This window comes from Colossoma macropomum, unplaced genomic scaffold, assembly GCF_904425465.1.
Source record: "Colossoma macropomum unplaced genomic scaffold, Colossoma_macropomum, whole genome shotgun sequence".
In the NCBI taxonomy this organism is placed as follows: domain Eukaryota; kingdom Metazoa; phylum Chordata; class Actinopteri; order Characiformes; family Serrasalmidae; genus Colossoma; species Colossoma macropomum.
The window spans coordinates 1-9,088 of NW_023494999.1; the positions used below are offsets into that span (position 1 = coordinate 1).

The window sequence follows — 9,088 nt, forward strand, 5'->3', positions numbered from 1 at the left end:
AAACACTGCTTAGAACTGGAGAACCACAATTATAAAGCATTTCAGAGTCAGAGTCTGATCTTCACAGATCAGATAATCCTTTATTAGTCCCACAACAGGGAAATTTCACACTGCTAATGTTCTAATGTGTAAAATAACGGTCAATCTCACTCAAATCACTGTATATTTATATGTTATGTCCAGTGGTCAAATCTGAGCTGCTGCAACTTCATGATTTAGGATTAATTTTAATTCTACTTTTAAATAAAATATTAAATACACCATTAACACACTCACTCAGCTAGTGTGAGTCTCCACAGTGTGAGTCTGTTTTCTTGGTTTCTCAGATCCTCGGTGGAGGTTCCTGAGAGAGTGATAGAGGGAGATAAGTCACTCTCACATGTAGAACCACCTTGCAGTCTGACAGTCAGCCCAACATTCACCTGGTACTGAAAAGGACGTTATTTATCCTCCAGTACTGACCAACTCCACCTGCGTCGGTCAGCAGTGAGGATGCAGGCAGGTATACTGTGCTGTACTGGGTCAGAACTTTCCAATGATGCTTGGCCAGTGATCTATGTGCCAAAATCAAACACATTTCTTCACTACTATTTTATTGCTTTCTTCCGATACTCACAGCAGCTCATGCTGCAAGAACAATGTGAGCATCTGTAAAGAGTAAAATGTAACAGGAAAATTAAGCAGACAGGACATCACCACCATTTTTGCTGTGGTATAGTTCTTTGGTGCCGACCTCAATATGGGTGGAGTGTTCACATGTTCGTTTAACAATGTAGCAGTACTGAAACATAAACAATCTGACATTAATAAATCCACATACGTGAACTGTGAACCTGGACATTAATCTGTGTATTACATTAAAACCATTTTACCATTTTTACCAGATTAATGAACTGCAGCTCCTCTCTTTAAGCATGAACTCACAAAGATTTTACTGCTTGGGAAAATTCAAACTGAAATTGAGATGAAAGTGAGATTTTGATTGGTTCTGCCAATGAGTTTGTTTCTCTTTGTCTATAGGTTAGGGCTTTCCTGCAGTTAAGGGAGAGTGATTTTCTTTTGTTTTGTTTTTCTTGTTGGCATCCTCAATCAACACAATCAAAAATTGGTGGGTCAAATATTTGCCTGCCTCTGTGGCTCCAGCAGCCCTGATTCAAGACCCCACTGATACACTCATTCAGCTGATATGAGTTATCCACAGTAACGTTTGAGTTTTTTCTTTTTGGTAAACAATTTGTTCTCTTGCACTCAGATCTCCAGGTGGAGGTTCCTGAGAGAGTGATAGAGGGAGATAAAGTCACTCTCACATGTAAAACCACCTGCAGTCTGACAGTCAGACCAACATTCACCTGGTACAGAAATGGACATCGTTTATCCTCCAGTACTGACCAACTCCACCTGCAGCCGGTCAGCAGGGAGGATGCAGGCAGGTATCACTGTGCTGTACTGGGTCTGAACTCTCCTGAGGTCACTCTGAATGTCAGATGTAAGTACAGATTCATTCATTCAGTCTCAGAACACAAACTAAGCTGAGGCTTCATGCTGAACTGTCTGTGATTAAGTTTAGTCCAGCAACTGATCTCTGTTTATAAAGTAATATATCACTGAGTACCTGCAGTAAATATTCATTAGGATGTCACTGTAATATCTGTACAGACAGAACACACTTTAACTGTAAAACTGTAGTTAATAATCTCAGTCCTGCAGATTCTCCTCACTGAATGTTATGTTTTCCTGCTCCAACACTCCTGAGCTCATAAAGGACTTTTAACTCTCCTAATGTTACTTCCTATGTTATATGTAAGTCTGTATATAGTGCATAATATAATAATTTAGTGAAAGTTAATTAAGGATACTTTAGTATAGACCATTACCTACCTTAATTGCGCTTAATTGCATATGTCTGATAGAACTCATGAAGTTGTTACTTTATTATTAATAATAAAGTATTATTAATTAAAGTATTATTAATCCTTAAAGAGCAAAGAAATATTTGGGAATGTTTTATTCTGAGTCTTTAGTATAATTATTTATAAAGCTGTAACAACAGTGATCTTCATATGCTGAACTGAATGATGTGTGTCTGCAATAAAACATGAGCTACTCCTACAGGACATTTACAGTTTGCTTAATCAAATAGAAAAGTACTTCCATGAAGTGTAATGTCTTATTCTACCTCTAGATGGCCCAAAGAGCATCTCAGTGTCCATCAGTCCCTCTGGTGAAATAGTGGAGGGCAGTTCAGTGACTCTGACCTGCAGCAGTGATGCAAACCCACCTGTGCAGAACTACACCTGGTTTAAAGAAGGTGGAAGCTCACCTGTAGGATCTGGACACAGTTACAGGGCTCTACAGAGTGGATCCTACTACTGTGTGGCTCAGAATGAATATGGATCTCAGAAATCAGCTGCAGTGACTGTCACTGAAAAAGGTATTAGTGATGAAAACACAACCTGAATAACACTTAATAACATTCATAAAAATTAGCATAACTTTAAACTTTAACATTCATCTGAACACAGGAGTTGGGAATTCAGCTCTATATGCAGTTATTGGAGTCACAGCTGGATGTGGATGTTTATCTGTTATCATTGCTGTATTTTGTGTAAGGTAAACAAACACATCTTTATAAAGAGCTATGAAAATGAATATTAATGTAGATTATTAGACCTTATTTTAGCTTTTTTATCACTGGAACCAGTTTTTGTAGATGTATCAGTGAAAAAAAATGTTGCAATTTTTGCACAATATTGTTGTTAATATTAATATATTTATTTTTACACTGTTACTTTTCAGGAGAAAGAGAAGAGGCAATTCAGCTGATGATGCAAACCAAGAACAGGCAAGTCAGTTACTACACAAAAACATGTTTAGCTGTATGAGATTTAGTGACATCTTTACTTTTGTTTTAGCTCTGGGTAAAATGCGAAGTTCATTTCTAGCTTCATAACTACAGAGCAGTTTAAGCTACAGACATGACACACATATCAAAACCATTCAGCAGACCTGGCCCAAACTAGCGAGCATGACATCATTGAGCTGTGATGTCAGCATCAATGAGTATTTGGCTCCGAAAATCATCCAAAATCCTGATATTATTCATCTGTTATTAATCTTCATATTCCAACAAAGGGTTAAAACACTGACATGATTCACATCAGATCACTCATCAGACTCTGTCCTCACAATCTTATGTGATTTCATCCACCTGTGTCCATCCATCATCCAGCAATCCAGCTCCAAAATTCACCCAAACCTCACTCGCTACTGTTATTACATCTCTGCTTTCAGCCTTCATATTGTTAAACAAATGGGTTAAAAATAGCGACAGTTCACATCAGAACACTCAGAGGAACCTGCCGTTACTTACAGATCACTGTAAAACCACTGTAAAACTTTACAGATCACTGTAAAACGCACTGTAAAACACTTTACAGATCACTGTCAAACCTACTACTATTACTCTGCTTTAGCCTTCATTTGGCAACAAAGGGGTTAAAACAGCGATGCAGTTCACACATCACAGCTCAGCAGGACTTACCCTGTGAGTCCAGAGTGACTTTCTGAAGTTTCAGTGAAGATCCAGTCAGTAATCCATTTGAGAAAACCACCATTCAGATCCTGCATTCACCTCCATTTTAATGGCCAATTTAAAGTAACAATAATCAGAATAGAATTTCTGATCATCAGAAATTTACAGCTAAATACAACCACATATATATAACCACATCAAACTTGACCACAACATAGAAACATGACAGCAAACACTAGTCACACTCTACATGCCTGTGTCAGTGCTGAGAGAGTTCAGGGTTCAGGGTGGAAAAACAGACAGAAGCTTTATCTCAGTCCAGTGATCTTTCCCTGAAAATTACACAAACAGGCCCTAAAACACATTTTAACAGATAAATTACACTAAATTTCATAAATGTTATTACAAAATGAATAATAATTAGCTCTTTCTGTGTACATTGATTTTGAGTATTGAAAATATCTGATATTAAATATGCAACTCAATTTGTAGTTAAAAGTAAAGCCATGTCCACCTTATGATGACTGTCCCAAAATGCAAAAAAAAAATAAAAAATGTGAGGGTTCTGAGGTTTAAGAAGAACAAATATTTAAAACAATATTAAGTCTGTATTCACTGAGATTGTTTCCTGTGTATGGTGTACATACGCTAACACTGCTGATTAAAAAGTCTTGACTAATAAACCTCAGTAGTGTTTATCTCTGGTTTGGTGTGGTGAGAATGGAGGTGTTTGGTGAATCAAAATTAAAGTTTAGGAAAACAAGAGTACAAATTATAATCATGTGTGATACACAAAGCAGTACATATGAATAAAAGCTATGATCAGTGGTGTTCTTGATGTTGGTCAGTGAGAATGTTCTCTAACTTGATGGAATTCTTCAAATATGTCAGCCTGTGATTACAGGAGGATTTAGATATTACAGTCTATTATCTCTATAAAAACATGGAAAAAATAGTAATTTACAAAGTAAGTGTTCAGTTGTTTTCATCTGTAGTGTAAATGTTCTTGATGTTGGTCAGTGAGAACTCAAACTGCTTATGTTCTGTAACTCTCCTCTGTCCAGAACGTTGACCCTAATGCTAAGGACGACACGTACACAGCTCTTGACCCCGTGTCCAGGTCCTCTGATGATGTGTACAACACACTCACAGTAAGTGTCTCTTCAGAAACTCAGTTCAGTCAGACGTTCAGATTTATACAGAATTCCTACAAAGTCCTCATTTCTTCATTTCTCCTCCTCTGCTTCATTCTCTCTTTCCCTCACACAGACTGTTCATTCCAGTCCTTCTGATGATCTGTACTCAGCTCTGGATCCTCAGTCTCGCTCTCCTGAGTACGACACTCTAGCAGTGAGTGAATCCACTTGTACTGATGAGTGTTTTGTAGCTGCTGGAACTGATAGACTTTAATCTACAGCAGCGTCTCCACTTTGGAGTCTCCTTCACACCTTCATCATCTGTGGAGTTTGAACTGACAGATCTGTTTTCTTTGATCTCCTGATGTCGTCTTTTATCTGTTATTCTGTGTTAATGTTGTTCTCAGCTGTTACCAACTGTGATGATGATGATGATGATGATGATGATGATGATGATTGTTGTTGTTGTTGTTGTTGTTGTTGTTATTATTATTATTATTATTATTATTATTATTATTATTACACATTTTTTTCCAATGTTATCCCTAATTAATTTGGTCATATCCAACAGCCACTAGTTAGAACTTCCCCAGTCACACGATACCACCAGCACTAGGAGGGTGAAAGCTTAGACAGGCTTCCTCTGAGACCTGTGAAGATCCAGCTGTGTTACACCAGCTAACAAATACCTGTGCTGACTAGCATCACACTGGGTAATGGGGGGAGATGGGGGGCCATCCTACTCACCCAGAGAGAGCGAGACCGATTGTGCTCTCTTGGACTCCCATCCACGGATGGCTGTAGCATCACCAGGGATTGAGCTCATGATCTCCTGATGATGGGGGCAACACTTAGACGGCTGCACCACTTGAAAGCCTGCCTTACTATTATAATAATAATAATAATAATAATAATAATAATACATACATACATACATCATCTAAACCGCTTATCCTTCTGGGTCGCGGTGGGGTGCTGGAGCCCATCCCAGCTGTCAATGGGCGGAAGGCAGGATACACAGTGAGTGTGACTGTGTATGTCTGTCTGTCTGCCCTGCGATGGACTGGCGACCTGCCTGTATCCTGCCTTCTGCCCAATGAGAGCTAGGATGGGCTCCAGCACCCCACCGCGACCCAGAAGGATAAGCGGTTTAGATGATGTATGTATGTATGTATGTATGATTAATAATAATAATAATAATAATAATAATAATGTGAATCTGTCAGCTTGATAATGTATATGTATGTTTGTGTTTGTCTCTGCTTTTTCTTTCAGACTGTCAGAAACCAACACTGAAACCATCACCATGGAAACCACTCAAACTGAAGAGAACCACCCATTGAAGTCAGATAAGAGAGAGAGAGAGAGAGAGAGAGAGAGAGAGAGAGGTTGAGTGATGTATTCAGTACTGAACTGTTTAAAGGTCTCATATCTTACATTCTCTTATATTTAATTTTTTCCACTCATAATATTTGTGTGGTCTGTTTTTTTATTATGCCTATTTATTTTTTTGAGCAATGCATCCAAAATCTCAGAAAGGTGTAGAAAAAATCTGTACAGTAAACATTTTCAGATTATAGACAAAACACAGTGATCTATCTGCAGCCTATTAGCGCTACAAAGTGTACAGATACAGTCATGTGCAAAAGTTTGAACCTCCCAGTCAAACGACATGTTTAGGTGATTTTCTAAGGGAACAAAACTAAATATGGCGTTTTTCTTTTTTTCTTGAGTCTCTGACCCTTTAGTCTCAAAATGAATGAACTGTTTATCTCTTCCATTATCGTCCAGTGATGCTGTGTCTCAGAGGAAGCAGGTGCTGGTACTCCCCCTCACAGAGTCCTGTGATTGGGGGACCTAGTTAGGGGGAGGAGACTGAGAGTGTTAAATTAGTGGATCATTTTAGAACGAATCATTTACACACATTAAGAACAGCTTACAGATGATAAATGACTCACCAAGTACAAAAGATCTGTTCTCAGCCTTAATCAGACTAGTTCTCTGACATGTTACTGAATAATGTTGATTATGGTCAAATAAATCAAATCAAATCAAATCAAATTTATTTGTATAGCGCTTTTTACAACTGATGTTGTCACAAAGCAGCTTCACAGAAATCCGTTTAGAACAAAGTTTCAACATGAAATGTAAATCCTCCGGGTGAGCAAGCCAGGGGCAACAGTGGCAAGGAAAAACTCCCTCAGAGCTGAGGAAGAAACCTTGGGAGGAACCAAGGCTCACAAGGGGGGACCCATCCTCCTCTGGTCAAACTACGTACAAAATTATTATTCTACTAATATTAATAGTAGTAGTAGTAGTAATAGTTAGGAGGTAGTAATAGTTAGGAGGTAGTAATAGTTAGGAGACTTCAGTGTAGAGTGGGCAGCCAGTCCAAGGCAGGTGGCGGTGACTGGGTTGTGGGTAACTGGTCTGAAGCGGGTAGCCGGAGAGCTCTACAAACAATCATCCAGCAGTGTCCGGCCGGACAGGTGGGCAGTCGTTTTCTCGGAAGAAAGGTAGGGAGATGGAGTTAGTTTAGTTCTGTATGGGTGTATGTATCATAATATGTAAAACATTTCCAGAGTGTGGCTAACGACTCCGGCAGATCTGACTATAACAGCTTAACTAAAAGGAGCGAACCAAAAGGGCACACAGACACGGGAGCACCCTGAGACAATCTGGCATCCCTCCGCTCCACCGTCCACAAACCTGAGTGATCGCGTGTGAGCGGCGGGACGACAGCACCAGTCTCAGTTTACTATAATTCCCTGCGTCCATGGACCCCTGGATCTGCTGCCTTTATCCAAGGGGAAACATTAGCTACCAAAAGCTAAACTAAACAAGTGAGTTTTCAGCCTAGATTTGAATATTGCGACTGAGTCTGAGTCCCAAACATTTTCTGGAAGATCATTCCAGAGTTTGGGGGCTTTATAAGAAAAGGCTCTTCCCCCAGATGAAACCTTCTGAATTCTGGGAACTATTAAAAAGCCAGCACTCTGTGATCTGAGTAATCGTGGTGGCTCGTAATGGGAAATTAGGTCTTGCAGGTACTCAGGAGCGAGCCCATGTAGGGCTTTATACGTCAATAAAAGAATTTTGTAATCAATACGGAATTTAACAGGCAGCCAATGGAGTGATGATAGAACTGGACTGATATGATCAAATGTTCTAGTTTTAGTGAGAACCCTGGCTGCAGCATTTTGAACTAGTTGAAGTTTACTTAAATTCCTGCTGGTGGATCCTGACAGTAGTGCGTTACAGTAATCTAGCCTTGAGGTAATAAAGGCATGTACTAATGTTTCTGCATCGTGCAGTGATAAGGCATTTCTTCTTTTGGCGATATTGCGAAGATGTACAAAAGCTGTCCTAGTGATGCTGCCTATGTGTTGATCGAATGATAAATCTGGATCAAGTATGATGCCAAGATTTTTTGCTGCTGAACCTGGTATAACTGGAAAGTCAGCGAGATTTAAAGTTAAATCTGATAATTTATTTCTTGCCACTTTCGGACCCAGAAGGAGAACCTCTGTTTTGTTACTGGAAGTTACTGGAAGGAGGAAGTTACGCGACATCCAACCCTTCACATCTTTTACACAGTCCTCTATTTTCTTTAACCTGTGTTTGTCATCAGGCTTGGCTGATATGTATAATTGCGTATCGTCTGCGTAACAGTGAAAGTTAATGCCATGGCTACTTATAACTGTGCCTAACGGTAACATGTATAATGTAAATAATAATGGTCCTAAAATGGAGCCTTGCTGAATTCCAGATCTTACTTGTGAATAATTGGAAGATGAATCATTTACCTTTACGAACTGATAACGTTCTGTTAAGTAAGAGTTGAACCATGATAGGGCTTTCCCTGTGATTCCAACCATGTTTTCTAACCTTTCTAGGAGAATATTGTGGTCTATCGTATCGAAAGCTGCGCTGAGGTCAAGTAGCACCAACAGGGATATGTAGCCTTGATCAGAGGCAAGAAGATCATTTGTTATCTTAACTAGAGCTGTCTCAGTGCTGTGATGTGGCCTGAATCCAGATTGGAATTTCTCAAATATGTAGTTCTTATCTAGATATGAACTAAGTTGTTGGGCTACGGCTTTTTCTAAGATCTTAGATATAAATGGCAGGTTAGATATAGGCCTGTAATTAGACAATATGCTAGCATCAAGGTTTGGTTTCTTGATCAGAGGCTTAATAACTGCTAGTTTAAAAGCTCTGGGTACATGGCCCAGGCTAAGGGACGAGTTTACTATAGTTAAAAGAGGATTAATGATAACTGGTAGTACTTCTTTGAGTAATTTTGAGGGGATTGCATCAAGTGTGCAGGTTGTACAATTTGCAGAGGAGATAATCTTCTCTAGTTCTAGCTGTGGGAGTGGGTAGAAATTTTCAAGCCTTTCTTCTGCAGCTATGTTAT

General features: G+C 39.2%; 2 long non-coding RNA genes across 2 annotated transcripts; both read left to right on the top strand.

Moving 5' to 3' along the window:
- The first annotated feature begins 2,204 nt into the window (after nucleotides 1-2,204).
- On the top strand, nucleotides 2,205-2,843 carry LOC118800800. The gene is made up of 3 exons (XR_005006396.1): nucleotides 2,205-2,431; nucleotides 2,523-2,610; nucleotides 2,797-2,843. It is a non-coding gene; the product is annotated as an uncharacterized LOC118800800 (long non-coding RNA).
- Nucleotides 2,844-4,592: 1,749 nt separating this feature from the next.
- Nucleotides 4,593-6,422, top strand: LOC118800805. Its single transcript, XR_005006398.1, has 3 exons — nucleotides 4,593-4,683; nucleotides 4,802-4,882; nucleotides 5,944-6,422. It is a non-coding gene; the product is annotated as an uncharacterized LOC118800805 (long non-coding RNA).
- Nucleotides 6,423-9,088: the final 2,666 nt, after the last annotated feature.